Source organism: Lissotriton helveticus, chromosome 4_1 (genome assembly GCF_964261635.1).
Source record: "Lissotriton helveticus chromosome 4_1, aLisHel1.1, whole genome shotgun sequence".
Lineage (NCBI taxonomy): Eukaryota > Metazoa > Chordata > Amphibia > Caudata > Salamandridae > Lissotriton > Lissotriton helveticus.
Window position 1 is genome coordinate 161,400,330 of NC_136063.1, and position 17,843 is coordinate 161,418,172.

Genomic DNA, 17,843 nt, shown 5'->3' on the forward strand with positions numbered 1-17,843 from the left:
GAACCCTTTGACCAACCCTAGATGGTCTGCAAACAGCAGAGTATGCCTACCCATCATGATCATCCAATGACTGAGGAATAATGGAGAGGTCAGGTATGGCAATTAATTAGAGGGGGCACTTTGTACCTGGTCTCAAAATCATAACAAATGCCCCTTGGTCCTTTCAACCAAGGATATTGTACCCTTTCTTAGCCACATATACCTTTGTGATGATTGATCTTTCCTTAAATGCGATAGTTTCAGGAAAATAACCCATCATGTCAATGGTATGCCCACCAAACATCACTGTAAGTATATCCAGCTGACTTAATTGAACCGCACCTCATTCTTTCCAGAACAATTTGTCAGTAACGATGGTGATAGGAGAACTGGATCCCACAGTGACCTCAAACTCAACATTACCTGCTCCCACATTACAAACAGGATCACCACCCCTGGAATCATTATGTTGGGTTTCATGCATTTTGCGAGGCAAAACTACCCTACTATCAAACTGTTCTATTTCCTTGACGTGTCCTTTAGAAGTACTTTCCTTGCTCGTGAATGCCACCTTTTGCGAGTTCTTACACACTCTGGCAAAATGCTAGAACTTTCTGCACTTTAAACATGCTTCCCCAATGGCTGGGAAGCCTTTAGCATTTGGCAAATGTGAGTTTGAACCACATCTGAAATAGGAAGAATTAGGGTTTGTAGGCATCTTTCCAAATCTTTTGTTGTCTTTTGAACCTTCAGCATTGAGACTAGTTTTAGAGAATACAATGTTTACTTGTTCTCCTTCGGCCAGGTTTCTAATTTTGTTCAATTCTTTCGAGGCCATCACCTATCATTCAATCCGCTAGCAATTTCCATAGTCTCTTACAGATTGGGGTAACGGCAGCACAGCAACTTTTCTTGGATGGGTTTATCATGACAATTAACCACAATTTGACTCCTAAAGTAATTATCAATCTTTCAATCAAAATCTCAGGTGGAAAGCTGTCAATTGATTTATGTTGGAGTTTCCGACATGTGAAAAATCTTTGCCGCCCCACATTTATGTATGTAACATCTTTGAAATGGTTGTGTTTTCTATTTGTTGCTTCTATATAAACATCCCATTCCACCTCAGGTGGCTGAATGGCAAGCAGCAAATGATCAAAAATCATTTGGCCTTCATCTCCTAAACAGTTATAAAGTAAATGCCAGCTTCGTTGTAGTAACACATTTTGATCCATTACTAGCAATTAAATAGCTGTTAAAGTTTTTAAACCATTGTTTTCACTTAAACTTGTGTATCCCTGGGTCTGCCTCAAAGAATGTGGGAATATTTGCATTTTCAATGATTCCTGTGTATATGCTTAGTGTTAAAAATATCTATTGAAAATTAGTTTCTAAGTAATTTGTTGCAGGTAGCAAACATGTGAGCACTCAAAAGGTTCAACTTTGTTGGGAACATACCAATCCCAAACTCTCAAAGATTGACCAATCAGGAGGCTTATAAGTGAGCCAATCATATGATAACTACGTTTCTAGAAACCTTGACTAGAGTCGTCAATCTCATGGTGAAGCAGCTGAAGGCAAATCAAGGCAATATAAACAGATAATGCTAGTAAGAATTAAATGTAGGTGTCTCAATATTTTAACAATGCTGCGGGGAATTGATCCTGCGTGTTTGCATGCCGACTGTAGTAAAGAGCGTTCTCTGCACGAGTCCTGAAGAAATCGGTAGCACATAAGGCCTATAGAGTGCACGTTGGCTCGTGGCATGGTGCTCGCGTGAGCTGCTGGGATACTGAGCACATGCAGAACAAATCCGCAGTAAGTTCAGGGCACTCAGAGGAAACCAGCCGCAGCCGGGTGCAGAGCAAAGCCACAGCAGAATCAGGAGAGCCGCATGTGCCTGATTCGAATATGTAATGGATCGTGTGGCTATGCAGCCCAAAAATAAACTCCCCCCAAAAAATTGCACCAAATGAAGTCCCAGGCCCAGCTGACACAACATTGCTGCTCCAACAATGCCTCACAAGTGTCACCGCTGTGTACGTTACTTGTCCCTATCACTGCTGCAGTTGAAGACGCTGTGAGAGGTGCTGTCGTCAGCAACTACTTGATTCTGCTTGCCAGGCTCTCCCATCTCCTGAATCCCATCCTTGTCGCCAATTCATGTTATGGTGTGACGAGGTCGAAGAAGCAGCAGAGCCAAGCTGATTTAACAAAGTCTTCCTTACTTCTCAATATATGCAGACAACACATGGTGATTGTTCCAGACCTCTGCAGCAACTGGCGAGACCTGGAACACTCATCACAGAATGCTCAAAAGAGCATTTTACATTTACAACGTAACACATCGCTATGTGAGCATTATACCATATAAATCTACAGTATACAACATAACAGTGTTTTTTCTCAAACAGCTGAGGCAAACTCCACCATTTTCAATCTAAAAATGATCTCAGAGAATGATATATTCATTTCAATATTATTGAAATTAAATCTAAACAGTTTAGGGGAAATTGTGCCTTAAGTTTTTGTAATCAGGAATCTCTCAAGGAAGCTCATGTTAAAATAGTACTAAAAAAAGACTTGGAACATTTTACACCATGAAATCCCTGATCAGTGTTTGCCAAACTTCACATGTGTAGTTCAGTTGTGAACCACAGATGGCTGTTACAAATGTGGCAAAGTCTTATTAAAGATTTAACAAGATATGGCCAAAACATAAATCATCTTTATGATTTCATTCTCAATAAGCACATGGTTTGAAACCATTGTTTGTGAAATAACCATATTGACACATGTTATATATGTAATACGTATTCCTTTAAAGAACAAAAAGTGAAGTTATGGTTAGGATCCAAGACCTAGTTAATGCTGATTTTGCCAATAATGGTTAGGTACCCGGAGTGGGCACCAGGCACAGGATGTGGCCTCTGGACAGCAGGTCGAGAACGGTACCCAGTACCCATGTCCATAGTACCTGCTTGGGTAGTTGCACTCGGCAGGTACTGACCAGAGCAGTGTCAGGGCCCATGCCCTCTACCATATTTATAATACCCTCTGTACTGTTGTGCACAGACCATCCTTGTATCCAGTTCCTGTGCCTACTGTTCATGCTGTGCAGAACTTTGCCCAGCAGGCAAGGGACCGTGCCTTGGTCCATGCCCAATGCCCCTTGGAGGCATTCTGACAGTTTGCAAAAAGTTCAAGGTGCCAGCCAGCAGTAGGGCTAGTTCAAACCCAAAGGCAATTATTAGAAATGGGTCAATAAATTCAGATATGTGCGGTACGTTTTGTGATCAATAACAGCAGGTCAAACCTTCCAATATTTATCAGGTGGTGGGTTCATGGTATTTACCAGAACATGTGTATTATTGTACACAGACACCAAAATCTGGATCTTTTACCCCAAAATGTCATGCTAGGTGATAACTATTACATCCCATAAATACAGAACATCTTGGTGTCTGTTTTTGTTGGATGCAATAGTTATTGTATCCAATAGTGACCCATTCATGATAAGGGCCAAAGAATCTGCAGTAGCTACAATAAATCAATGTTCTCTTCTTAGATATGCTGAAAACTCAACCCATAATCTTAGCATCTAAAGTAATAACTGTTCTGGAACTCTTCTTTTCCTGCAGCCTTCTGCACCTGGATGGCCCACCCATGCTTCCTTATGTACCCCTTCACAGGATATCCTGGAGCACAGCGGAAGAAGCTGATCTGCTGTTCCTCTGCTTGTATCACTGGCTTGACATTTAGATGTCAAAATATTGTTTTTTAGTATGACAGATCTGAGCTTACAAAAATTTCACTTTAGGTGCAATCGACAAACTGGTGGGGGTGTTGCAAAGTTTGTCTAAGTCCTAGATTTCCACTTCGTCTCTTTTGAAAAGTTTTCTTGTTGTCTTTTGCCAATTGCAACTTTGTTTTTCTTTACTAAGCATCATAATATTCAATTTAATAACAACCAGTCAAGTCAAAATCTCAGGCTGTTAAATGCAATGTTGGGCTTTTCTATGCATATGGGCACTAGGAGGCGGAATTCTGGTGGTGCTACTGCACCCCAAATAACCATACTGGAGTTGACACGTGAAGGAGTAGGAAAGAGGCCATTTTTATCTTGTCAAATTTGCTGTGTATTTAAAGACAGTGATCAAATGTCAGGCAATGACTTCTGAAAAACTGCTGCTAATTCTTTTGAAAGGGAGCTTGGTGTTTACTTCTCTTTCTCTGACTAAAATGTAAAGGGTTTTGTAATATGAACAAAGCCAAGATCTTCCTCGGTACATAGAGTGTAAAGGAAAGGCTGCAGGTTCTCAAATGTTTTTTAAAATACAACAAAACATAAATACCTGTAAATTAACTCTACACATATTTCAAAATATCTCAATATCCAGAAAAGGACAGATGAAGCCCATTGCTTTTTTTGTAGTTCTAGAAATGTGATAGAAACAAAAATGTTAATAGAATCAAAACAAATCAAGACGCTCTACGTGTGCGAAACTTCACAATCAGCCGCAGGCAAGAGAGGGATCATATCGCAAAGCAAATCTTAATGTATGTTAACTATGATCAATATAAGACACATGTTCCTTCCAATGATAATCTTGTATTTGTATTGAAATGTACGAATATTAGAAGGAATGGGGATCTTGAGCATATATTGTTATAGTTGAATAAAGAAGAGTTTATAGCATCCACAACAGAAAATGTTAATTATAATGATCACACATCACACGCCAGAGTGTCCGATTGGGATTTTCTATTGAATTTGATCTTCACATTTATTTCCACTAAATCAGATAATACATATGACCTTAGAAGACACACTTGTTGCCCCAATAATATTACCGTGTCAATTATCAGTGTACAAAGGCAGCATCAGCATTTATTACAACATCTTCTAAAAAATATTTTCGCTCAGTACAGTAAGACAGTTATATTAACCGCTTGCGCGCTAGCGCTTTTCCCGCTGCGCGCTGCGATTTTAAAAATCCCGCGTTACATGACGAGCTCAGCTTGTCATCCGCGTAGCGCAGGTTACGCTCATGACGAGCTGAGCTCGTCATGAGCGTAGAAGGGGTTAAACATGCCAATATAAATGCAGGCAAACTATAAATAAAGATTAAATATCAAGAAGAAACTTGGATTAAATTAATTGGACCAATTAAATCAAGTAACTACAAACTATTCTGGTCCATGATCGGACATGGAACCAATGCATATAAAACACCAAATTATTATTTTTCACAAAGGAAATATGGGATGCGCACATTAAGGATCTTTATTCAATCAATGTAACTCCCTTAATCAGATAGTGCCTTATTCTAATACTACTCTTTGCATAACGCAAAATAAAAATAATCAAGTTGTTAAAATATCGAGATTTTCACGAGCTGGTGGCCCAAATGGCATACCTATTACCGCAGTATAATATGACCCTATAGTATGAAGGTCATTCTTATTCCAAATATTCTCAAACATGTTAAAATCTGGGCTGATTCCGCCATCATGATGAGGCTAAATCATACACCAAATTCATAAGAAAGGCTTAAAAAGCAACCCAAAAAACTATTGCCTAATAGCTCTTTTTGAATGTGAAGGCAAGACATTTACCAAATATCTACTGGATAAATCCTCTGCATGGGCTAATGACAATATCTTATTAAATTAAACCAAACAGGATTTCAAGCAGGCTGTTCTACTATAATAACAGTATAGCTCTTACATTATTGATATAGTAATTAGGAAAAACATCTCTTCTGATGTCTGCTATATAGATTATAGCACAGCCTTTGACATAGTTATCCTCGGCCCATTGTGAGATAAACTATCAAAATGGGGAACTGAAGATTTGCTTTTACATTTTATAATTGCTTTACATGAAGATATTGGTGGGAAATGTGTTTATCTTTTCATTATCTGCAAAATGCATACAATATCAAATGATAAAATTCAACACATATAAATCTTGAGAATTACCTAACTGTGAAGCTTGCAAAAACAATAGTAATGTCCTTAGGTAAAACCTTCAAGCATCTTGTCAAGTAATTCATAAATGCATAGACAAAGTGAATAAATAGGACTACTTTGGAATAATGATTGACAACAAGCTGTCTTGGATTCATCATATTATGACAAGAAAACAGAAATCAATCATAATTCCAAATTCAGTCAAAAGATTTTCAAATATTTATGGTGTCTGAGCTATTGGGTCTCCAATGACTGAATACAACTCTAAGTTCATTCCTATGTTCTTGTATGCATGATTACTGATTAATATGAAATGGGTCACAGATTTGGATAAAATCTATATGCAGAACATAAAGATCCCTACTAAACCTATATAGAGCTACACTTCATTGTACATTTAGGCTTGAATTATATTTGAAATCTTTGACTACTCTTTGTACTGCTGCAATGATAATTTATGTTTGTGATTGTAGCTGATCCAAAACAGGCACATTAAAGTTGGTACTCTTTGGTGAATTAAAAGCAAAAGGGGCAACAATCTGGACTTAAGTTTATCTGCTATTGAAAAGTGATTGCTGAACATGTTTCGCAGCATGACTTGTTGATTGGAATGACTCGAGTTAAAGAACTAATAGGAAAACACTGAAGTAGAACAATTGTATGAAGAATTTATCAACTCTGCCCAAATAGAAACACACAGAACTACTAATTGATTCCTTTTCAATAATAAGGCAACACCACCTTCATTCCAATCTGGAGCTGCATGCAAAATAGAACATTTTATATTAAGAATACTGTATATCCTGTTTGGTCAGTTTAAAGGTTCATTGAAGCTTCGGCCAACAGCCTTAAATGGATGCAGGCTTTGTGGCTACAAAAATAAAACCATAGCCCACATCCAAATCTGCTCAGCTCTAAGGAAAAAATATCTACCTACCTCACTCACTGAGGCAAATATTCAGACAGTTGAGAAGACAATCAAGTGCTGTTTTTCTGTGAAAACAAAGGGCTGGATTTATAAGCTGGCAAATGGCCCATTTCTCCACCAGTGTGATGGAGTAAATTACTCTCATGGCGTGGAGTGCATTTAGCAGTTTTCACTGCCCCTTATAGCCAGGGATTTCCTGCTGGTGACGGGCAATGTAAACCAAACTCTTATTCTGCCACCTGGCTTAAATGGGTCTGCTGCTGACAGCCCTCGTAAAGCAGGGCAGTGGCAGGGGTTTTTCATGTGAAGACAGCATAGTCTCTAAATTATTGAGCCAAAAGGCTGTCTGCACCTAAATTTGGCTAGTGGACCATTATGTTGATGTTACTCCGTCACCATTGCAACAGAGTATGCTTTACCTCCAACATATTGTTCAGGATCCAAATCTTAAAGATCTTGCTTACACCTTGTTGCAAATGCGTACCATCACAATCAAATCTGTGTGATTCATTAGATCATGCTTTATTATGATTTAGGGATACAATTGTTATCATTTTGTGCTCAATGTTTTTAAGTAGACTTGTTTTATGTAATGATTTTATATTTTTATTTTATTTTTTGTTCTTATTGTAATTGACATGTTTAATACAATGATTACCTACCTACTTACTCAAGGTATTCTATAGCAAGAAATGTATTCTCAAGATCGTAGCGAACAACATTTCGGGCAATTTTGCTTAAACATACATAACTTTCTCTGGTACATCACACACCTCTATTCAAAACCCTGGTATGGAGCAAAATCCATGTGTTCCTGATTTTACACTTTGTCCTGAATTCGGAATAAGGTGGTAACTGTTTTCTTTGAATTATATCTTCTACCAAGCCATTTTGAAGGTTTAATTGAGTACAGACTGACAAACTGTCAAGATAGTCACATTATTTACAAGAGTGTCTTAAATGAAAAAACTTTGCAAAATAGAGAAACTTGTAAGTTTTCCATATCCATTCACAAAAGTTGCTAAAATGTCATTTGAATCTGTGCAGACCCCTATAACTAGGGCTGTATCACATATAAAGCTCTGAAGGTGCTAATTTAAGACCAGGTTCTGTTGCAGTTTTAACTTGGTTGGTCTCTTAAATAGCTGTTTGCATTAAAGACGTGTGTTGCTTTTGGCTTTAAATGTAGCAGTATTTTTAACATTTCTAAATTAAACAACATAAAGCAATAACATAAAGAAAGCAACATAACAATTTATTTAAAGTATAGCAGGACACAACATAACTGAATACAAAACAGAATGAATTCCAAAAAAGCGACACAAAAGCACAAAAAACATCTGAACACATAAAAATCACATTGCGATAATACTAAACAATAGCACAAAACTACATATCACCATTTTATCAAAGTGCCAATTAACAAACGTGCCAACAGCTCTCTGGTGTATTACCTTGTGTTGAGTGACATCTCTTTGATTTTGCTATGAGCACCTTGCCTTCTAGATCAATGATTTTAGGCTTTGTCGTAACTTTATTCACCTTTGAGGAAACATGGTACGTTGGGACAAGGGAGCTCTGAACTTTGACAGGATCTGGAAAGGCTCCCTGAGCAGCAGTTGGAATCATTTCTGACGTTGTAAAGGGACGCCAAAGATGTCCTTTTTTAAACTCGACAAGTTTAGTGAAGTGACATATCTTGAGAAATAAAAATAAAAAAACACCAAGTTACAACTCAGCTAACTTCTCATCTGTGCACACTCCTGTGATTCATTGAAGAGGTGGTATCAACTGGTGCATGCTCAACAGAAGAACGAGATCTGTGGAATTACATGGATAAGGAATTGCATGTTGCGATTAAGTGATGAAGTGATATCCAAAGAAAAACCAGTTAACATATGGTTTAAGACCACTTCAGTATACAGAGGAAGACGCGTGTAAAGATCCTCCAGAGACAATGGTATTACAGATATAATATATTTTATTCAAGTAAGACTTAACACCCCAGCCTGCTAACAACACTTACAGCAAAGCTCAAGTCTAACTGTCAGTAAATCAAATACATACATTCTATCGTGAAGCTTGATGCGAGCAAGATTCCGACAGTATGATGTCATATTACAATATTAGAAAGAATAGCACAGAAACACATTACAATGGCTGAATGTAAGTTACAAACATATGAAGAGGAGAATACCACACACCTCCCTTCCGATAACAACAAATTAACCCGACAAAAAACATTTTTAACGCTGTACAATATCATCCAAATATTTTGGTTTGACATGTGGCCTGGTACTTTTTTCTCGTTTCACAACGTCTCTACAACCTTTCTGTTTGAGCAAGTCATCACTTTTTGCAGAAGCATCAGAAGGAAATACAACAAGTTTGGCAACCCTGTTTAGATTCCAGACTCTATGGTCTTCATTTCTAATTGCATTCTTGAATACTTAATTACTTTCATTGGTTGTAGAAACTTAGATCCAGCAAGGACATTACCCTTACGGGGATTACAAACCTAACTAAGTCACAAACCCTCACAACTGTTTTTTTAACAGCTTTCCTTGTGTCAAACATTTCTTTATTCATGTACATTTTCTTAACTTCTTTTTCAATACGTTCTTTGTCACCCTCCTCAAACATGGAATTAGAATATTCTTTGGATATCCAGGATGGACATAACATTGTGGAAGGTTTTGTTTGCGAAATAGCTCAAAAGAAGTCCTACCTGTCGTTGAATGAGGAGTCAATCTATAGCTTTTAACCTTGTTTTCTACTTCAGAATACAAGCACTTGTGATTAGACAAAGCTCTTTGAATGGTTTCTTTGAGTACTCGATTAAATCTCTCAACGATCCCATTTGTCTCTGGGTGATAGAGAGAGAACCTTTTGTGTACGATACTCTTGTCATCCAAAAATGTAGTCATTTCTTTTGAGGTGTATTGAACACCATTGTCAGAAAGTAGTTTTGAAGGAAAACCTTCTCTTTCAAAAACATTATTAAGAAATGCTGTATTGTTTCTTTTCTACTGTTTGTTTTATGGGGCCTAAAATATCGATAACTACCTCATCCCAAACTTCTTTGGAAAGGAATCTTAAGGTGATTGGTTGGGCACAAGGTTTCAAAATCTTATCACACCTGCTACATTCACCGCATTCTCAAACGACTCTCTCAACCATTGTGTCCATCCCAGGCCATCAGTAGGTTTGTCTGAGAATCTATTTGGTTTTGAAGATTCCAGGATGTCCATCATGAGCAAAATCTAACAGTTGTGATCTTCATGAGGTTGGAGGTATTAATCTTGTACCACTCAACAAAATACAATTTCGACAAGCTAGTTCCTCTTGTACATGAAAGAAACCATGGAGATCCTTATGCACTTTGGCGTGTTTGTCCCAATTTCCTGCAATTCTTTTAAGAACAGATTGTAGTATAGTATATTTATCTTCCCACGCAGCCCTTTTTATCACACTCTCATTGACTAAGCACACAGCATACTCATCAACTCATCACTTTCATCTTCAACTGCCTCACTCTTGTATATATTGATGTCCACCAAGCGAGACCAGTAATCAGCCAAATAGTTTTTCGACCCAGGAACATACACAACAGAAAAGTCAAACGGTTGAAGAGCCCCAACCCATTTTCTTATCCGTGAGGAAATATTGTCTAGACCCTTTTTTTCAAAGATCTCCCTCAACGGTTTGTGGTCAGTTTTGACAGTGAATTTGCATCCCCACTAGAACTTTCATGGTTTCCTTATCGCCCAAAATATGCCTAAAGCTTCCTTATCCACTACAGATTAATTAAGTTCAGATCCTCTTAGTGTCCTAGAAAAGAACAGAATGGTTCTTTCAACTCCTTGATTATTTTGCTGCATGACAGCACCTAAATCTGCAAAACTGGCATCAGTCATGATGACAATATCAGGGAAACAACCTTTATAACGCAACTTTTACAACGCACTACCATTACAATGAAACTTTTACAACACACTATCCATTACATTGCATGCCATTACAACTCAACCATTACAACGCATGACACTACAACGCATACCACTACAACGCATACCATTACAACGCATAACATTACAATGCATAGTACCCTTACACTATCCAACACTTACCCTACTGTTGCACCCCTTTGAGTTAGAATAGTAATTTTTACCCCTACACTATCCAACACTTACCCTACTGTTGCACCCCCCTGGAGTTAGAATAGTAATTTTTACCCCTACACTATCCAACACTTACACTACTGTTGCACCCCCTGGAGTTAGAATAGTAATTTTTACCCCTACACTATCCAATACTTACCATACATGCAATGTAATGTTACGCGTTGTAATGGTATGCGTTGTAAAGGTAGTATGCGTTGGAATGGAATGCGTTGTAAAGGTAGTTTTTAAAAATTCGTTGTAATGGATGTTGCGTTGTAAAAAAATGCGTTGTAAAGGTATGCGTTGTAAAAGTATGCGTTGTATGTCCATCATCCCCTTTGGTTTTTCTTTTATGTGTTGTAACGTCATACATCCCAATATCATGACCCGGTTCAAAACTGCTTAAACAGGAAGCTTTGGACAACATCTGTTTAACTAAAATGAATTATTTTTCACATTCAGCATGCCATTCAAAACGAATACCCTTTTTTAGTAGGAGTCTCATGTTCTGTGTTCTGTGAGCAAAGTTAGGTGTGAATTTTGCATAATATTCTGTCATTCCCAGGACTTGCCATGTTGTGAATTGTGTCAACCAGTTCCTTCTAAATGTGCATTTTATTTCTTTTGGAATCAAGCTATCCTGGCTGAAGATGGCTGATAGCCAGAAACCGGTCCTAGGATGCTTGATTCCGGTCCAGGGAAGACATGGCTTGGCAGTTTGGTCTGGACTGTTCCCATCAGGTACAGGGTCAAGACTGATTTGCATATGGCCATGTATGAACTGGGGTGGCTTGGTGAGCAAAATAACGATAAATTAAACCCAGATCTGTGACAGGGGGTGAATGTTTTGCCATTGTGCAACATTCCGTTCATCATCTTGTGTGTTTTGCTTTCCATCCAATACAGCCCTTAAAACTAGCTACATGCCCATGTTCTTCACATCGGTAACATGTAACTTGATGTTTGCCAGAATTAATAGGTATTTTTATCAAATGCAAACTTATTAGTGTCAGACTTGTGAAGATGGGAATTGGTCACATTAGTTTGTTTGCTTTTAGAGTCGTATACAGTTTCTACTTTGTCTTCCCTATGAACCTCACCATTTCATTTTTTAAGTTCTGGAACACATGCTTTTGTGTGTTTACAGGATTTGGCAATTGTAATCACTTCAGATAGGGATGAATTATCTTTCTCCCAGCAAGCTTCTTTGACTTTATCTAGAGAGCATCCTAACATGAATTGATCTCTCAACCTCTCCTCGTAATTTCTCCCAAAATTGCAAGTTGAGGGAAGTTTCCTCAAGACAGTAATATAATTCTCTACACTCTCTCCCAGTCTTTGCATATGTTTACCAAAATGATGTCTTTCTAGCACAGTAGACACTTTGGGTAGAAAATGTAATCTAACTTTTTAAAACATATTTTATAATCATTTAAATTATCAGCTTCGGGTGTTGGAAGATCCGGAAGATGTTGGAAAATCTCTTGTCCCTCAGGACCTAAACAGTGAAGAAGAAGAGACATTTTTCTTTCCGCACCCAGAGAGACTCCACATATACGAGAACAGTGTGAGAAGACATTTTTCCTCTTTTCCCAAGGAATATTAGGTTCACCTGGACGCATCAGGAAGAATGGAGGAGGAGGAACGTTTTGCATTATGAATGTGGAGCAAATATACACCTGTAAAAAAAGAGAATAGTATGAAATGTCTGTCACAATATATAAACGAAGAACAAAGAACAACAATGAATACAAAAATTGTGTGCTTGTCACTAAGATGAATTTGACAAGCAAAAAAATAAACACTTAAAATAGTGTGCTTATCACTGAGATGAAATATCCAATTGAAGAAATGAAGGAATGTTTCACATGCTGATTGGAACTCTTTTATGCTTGAAACCATAGGTCTTTATGTATAAAGTTCCAAAAGAGAATTTCCCATGAAGAAAAGATAACTTGGAATGTATGTATTATGAATAGAATCTTCAATGAAGAACCTGCATCCAGGTTGGTTCTTAACACAGCAGTCAAAAGTTCCAAGTTCTAAGTTAAAAGAGGGCAGGAAGTTGAACAAAAGAATTGGAATGGTTAGCAGTCTAGAAGCAAAATAACAGGAAATGAGGGAAACTCTGTATGCAGGTTAACAGTATAGTTACATTCGTGTTGAGAAGGAAGAGGAAATGACGCGTGTGTTTTTCTCCAAGTCTCATGAACGATTTGCGTAGTGTAGCAGGCACATCAAAGAACAAGAGAAGCGCGCTTGGAACCAGAGCCACGGGACATCTTTTGAAGGTAAGCGGGAGTGGTAGAAATGTAGGCACCAACGGCCACTTCCCGCTTCACCGTGCATTGAATCAAATACAGGTCACTCGTTATGTAGGTCAAAATGAGGTAGAGAAAGGTGGCAAATCACACAAAATGAAACAGGGACAGAATACAGCACGCTTCAGCAATCGGCCAAATTGAGCACAAAAGTCACGATTAAAATAGATGAGGCGTAGACATTGTCTAACATAAAGGGTTGAATAAGAAAAAAAAATGTTCTTTCATGCAGAGTTCAGTAACGAGCGTGAAACGTTGGGAAACAATTACGTGTGAATCCTTTAAAGTGAAGCGCACGCAATGAAGCGGTAATCAAATCCTTTAAAGTGGAGCGCACACAATGAAGTGATAATCTTAATCCTTGGAATCAGTTACAAGTTACACAGTTTTTAAACGCAAAATGCATGAAATACGATACCAAAAGTTCCAAAAGATGGGTGGTTCCAGTTTTCTTCTTATAAAATGTCAAGATGAAATAAGAACATGTTGCCCAAACGTCTTCTCTTGAGAGGTGGTAGCGTTGAGGTGTGAAATAAAAGTCCAAGATGGGTAATCCTCAGCTCGTCGCCATTGTAAAGATCCTCCTGAGGCAATGGTATTAAGGATATAATATATTTTATTCAAGTATTAACATCCCAGCCTGCTGACAACACCTACAGTAAAGCTCAAGTCTGTCAGTAAATCAAATACATACATTCTATAGTGAAGCTTGGTGCTAGCAAGATTCCGACAGTTTGATGTCATATTACAATATTAGAAAGAATAGCACAGAAACACATTACAATGGCTGAATGTAAGTTACAAATATATGAAGAGGAGAATACCACAACGCTGTACTGGAGGGTGGCTTTGTAGGCTGAGTTTGTGTTCTAGAATGTCTCTTTGTACATCCATTATTCATCCCATATATTCCTTGTGGGTTGTGCCGTATGTAATCTAGAGTGCCATTAAGGTTTTCTTCCAGTATAGTGATATTAACTCCTTCGATGCCGCTTTCAACCAAATATCTTCAACTATATTTGTGCTATCAAGCACTGGTGTAGATATAAACATAGACAATGATAGTGTAAAATAGGAAGTTTATTCATAAAGCCCCAGGCACATCCTATAGAAGTGCTGGCTAAGTGGTCACTGACCAAACGGTCAAGAGTAGCTGTCAGGTGTGGAATGCAGGGATGGGGTGACAAGGAAATACCGATGGGAAGGGATGGATTGTGGTGCGTCACAATACAATTGGGAATGGTGCCATGTGACGTAGATACAACAACTGGGTGGCCATTGGCTACCTGAAGTTCAACTAACCAAAGATAGAGCTCATCTGTGTCGCTACATTCTCAGCCCCATGCTACCCTCCCAAGCCCATCCTCTTTCCTCCTGACTTTCTATGGCACTCTTAAAGAAATTCAACCTATCAGTGGGATAGAATTGCCTGCACCACGTGACCAGCTCCTCAATTTAAGAAAACTTTGATGACTCTTCCAGTACCATGCGGTCGGTCCTGATGTATCAAAGAGTTCTAACCACTCTGTGTCTATTAAAGGCCAAAATCACGTGCTAACAAACTGGATTATTGCAATGGTTTGCAAGTGGGACTACCATGAGAATCTTATATTACCACCCGTAACACATCCTACATTGTTCATTTTGTATTCTTTGGTGAGGCATACAGGTTCCCAGGGAGAAAATAGATTATTCTAATGTGTCCACTTTTAGGTATAAGGTCTCTTGGAAAAGCCCTTAGGATACTAAATACAGACACATAGGAGGTGATTCTGGTATTCTTGGAGGAATTATGCAAGAACTGTGTAGCTATCTTTACCACTTAATAAACCAATGGGATCTTTCCTCCTCTGATTCTCTAGTTTGTATTCAATGTGATATGGTATTCGTAAGGATGCTTCTGTTTTTTTTCTATTTCAGCCTTATACTGTGTAGAGTGTATTTCCTTAGGAATTCTAATATGGAACGTCATGTGCCATGGGGCTGTGGTATCATTGATTCTACTAGATCATGTCTGTTAATTTTAAAAGAATCTGGATTTTATTTGATTGATGTATTTGTGACATTGAGTATTCTGATGTTCGTTTTATGGATTAACAATCCGAAAGAAACAAATTACACACACACATATCCATCATATGAATACCGACATCGAGATGGATGACTCACACTAAACAAAGAGCACAACACAAATGTCTCATATTCTTTTTTCAAACCCATCCATCCAATGGAATCAACGAACAAACAATATGCAAAGTTCCCCTCAAGTTCTAACTATGGAATCAAGAAATTCATCCCCGACATTGTGAACACATCCCTCCTCCACTCCCTGGACCACTGGACACAACATCGCCCATATATAAATACACCTATAATGATGCATTGTCCTATCTTTATGACCAACACTCAGAATCCAAATGTCTAGTATTCTCACTACTCCTGCATGTCCATCCTAATCCTTTTTTCCAACATTGTACCAAATTAGCAATTTTACACCACTACTAAAAGAAGGGCTTTCACATCTTTAGCTGTGAAGCCAACAGCCTTAGAACACTACCACTAGCCAGCACTAAAGTACAAGAAAAAATGGAAACACTTCCTTTTTGTTTGGGGGACATGGAGCGCCTCAATGCAAAACCTTTATTTTGCTAGGAGTAATGAACATCCTCGTGGCATTCCTTCTCTCACCAGAAACAAACGTAATGCCTGAAAACATGTTGACTAAGTATACCTCCACATAGTTTTGCAATATGATGTACGAGAGAACAAGCTTCATATCTACGGGTTTATAGACTGTCATTTAAATGCGGTATACATGCTCTTTATATTTGCCGTTACCGGATAATTAGAAGACAATTTGTTCGCCAAGATAATGCAACTTCTAAAAGAAGCCAAGAAGCTAAAATGTCTTTTTGGCTAGAAATAACATGCCAATTATGCCCCAGATGAAGGTAATTGCCTGTTTTTTCGGCACTGTGCCTCCATTATCAGCTCGACAATGTTATTTTAGGAAATTTGAAAAAAAAAAACTTACAAAAGGATCCATCACAACAATTTGGGACCAGTAAAAGACTCTTTTGACATCAAAGTGAACAATCTGTATGCAGATAATGCAAGTCAATATTCTCCGGCACAGCGTCGAAGGCCCAATTCCAGGAACAATACACAACGAAACAGAGTTGTCCTATGAGCATTATCTGACAATATTCTACCCGAGATGATAAACAAGCTTTTTTTCATTTAAACCTTTTAAACCACCCAGTTCCGGTAATAATCCACTTCCAACCTCACCTGGACCTACTAGGGGACAGCATGGAGAGAAAAAGACATCTGATTTAAAGTTCTATGCGCAGGACTCTGTAATACCCAACACCGACTCTCCACTCTGGAGCAACATGAACCAGGTGTATAGGGCCACTGGAACTCTGCAGCTACCTTGTTGTCTGTAGAATTATGGCTCTACTGCTCTTAACATGTGATCTAGCATTTGCAGATTTCAAGAAAAAAGTTTAATTTAAAAAACAAACAAATAAAAGTTTACAAAAATCAAAGTGACACCCGTAATGGCACCTTGTGGCAAACTTTTTGCAAATGTTTACAGGGCACGTTTAGTTGTTGTTAGCAGGGCACAAGTCCTAAAATAAGAAGTGGGGGCGCTGTCACTGGAAGTGACGTCACGCCAGGCAGTGACGTCACGAAAGGTGGCTTGCACCTTAGGGCTCATTGCCTCCCTTCGCTCACCCCTTGGATGCGATTGCATCTGAGAAGCCAGCTCGTGAGCAGCGTGCTGTGAGCTCCAATCTCGTCCAAAAAGTGAAGTCAAGCTCTTTGACAGGGGGGACGGCGTCCACCGGTAAAATAAGTAGGGGGACGCTGTCCACCCGTGTGGTACCCTGACTCGAGCCCTGGTTGTTAGCTGTATTGAGGTGGTAAAGCAGCACTAACTAGGTGAAACCTTTGCTTAGACAGTATTTATGTGTGAAAAATTAATAAAGGAACGATGATAAAAGACCAATAATTTAAGTACGTTTTTATTGGGATGTTAAGGGGAAAAAGCCAGAGCATACAGAAAAGACAAGGTACAGGGTGCACGTTCAATATATCTGAACATTATGGTGTGATTCCAGCAGTGTTCAAACAAAGGTAATTGCCGGTATCTTTACAGGTGCAGCAAGTACCATGAGCCACAAGGGGCTATTCAGCAGATCTCCGTATGAGAACCAAATTCATATGTGACTTAACATGGATGTAATATTTGGGATGACATATGATCTTGACGCTAAGTGTTGACTCAAAACATGCGGGAAAACATATGCTGTTGTTATGTCTGGTTGCTATAACTGTATTAATGGATCAGATCAGAGTACCTTGTGAAGAGTAAGAAAGTAAAGTGAAACAAGTAGAGATTAGAAAAAGGATATTGATAAAGAAGAGCGTGAGGCTGATGGTTGCTTCCTGCTTGAGGGAAGTGGTGTG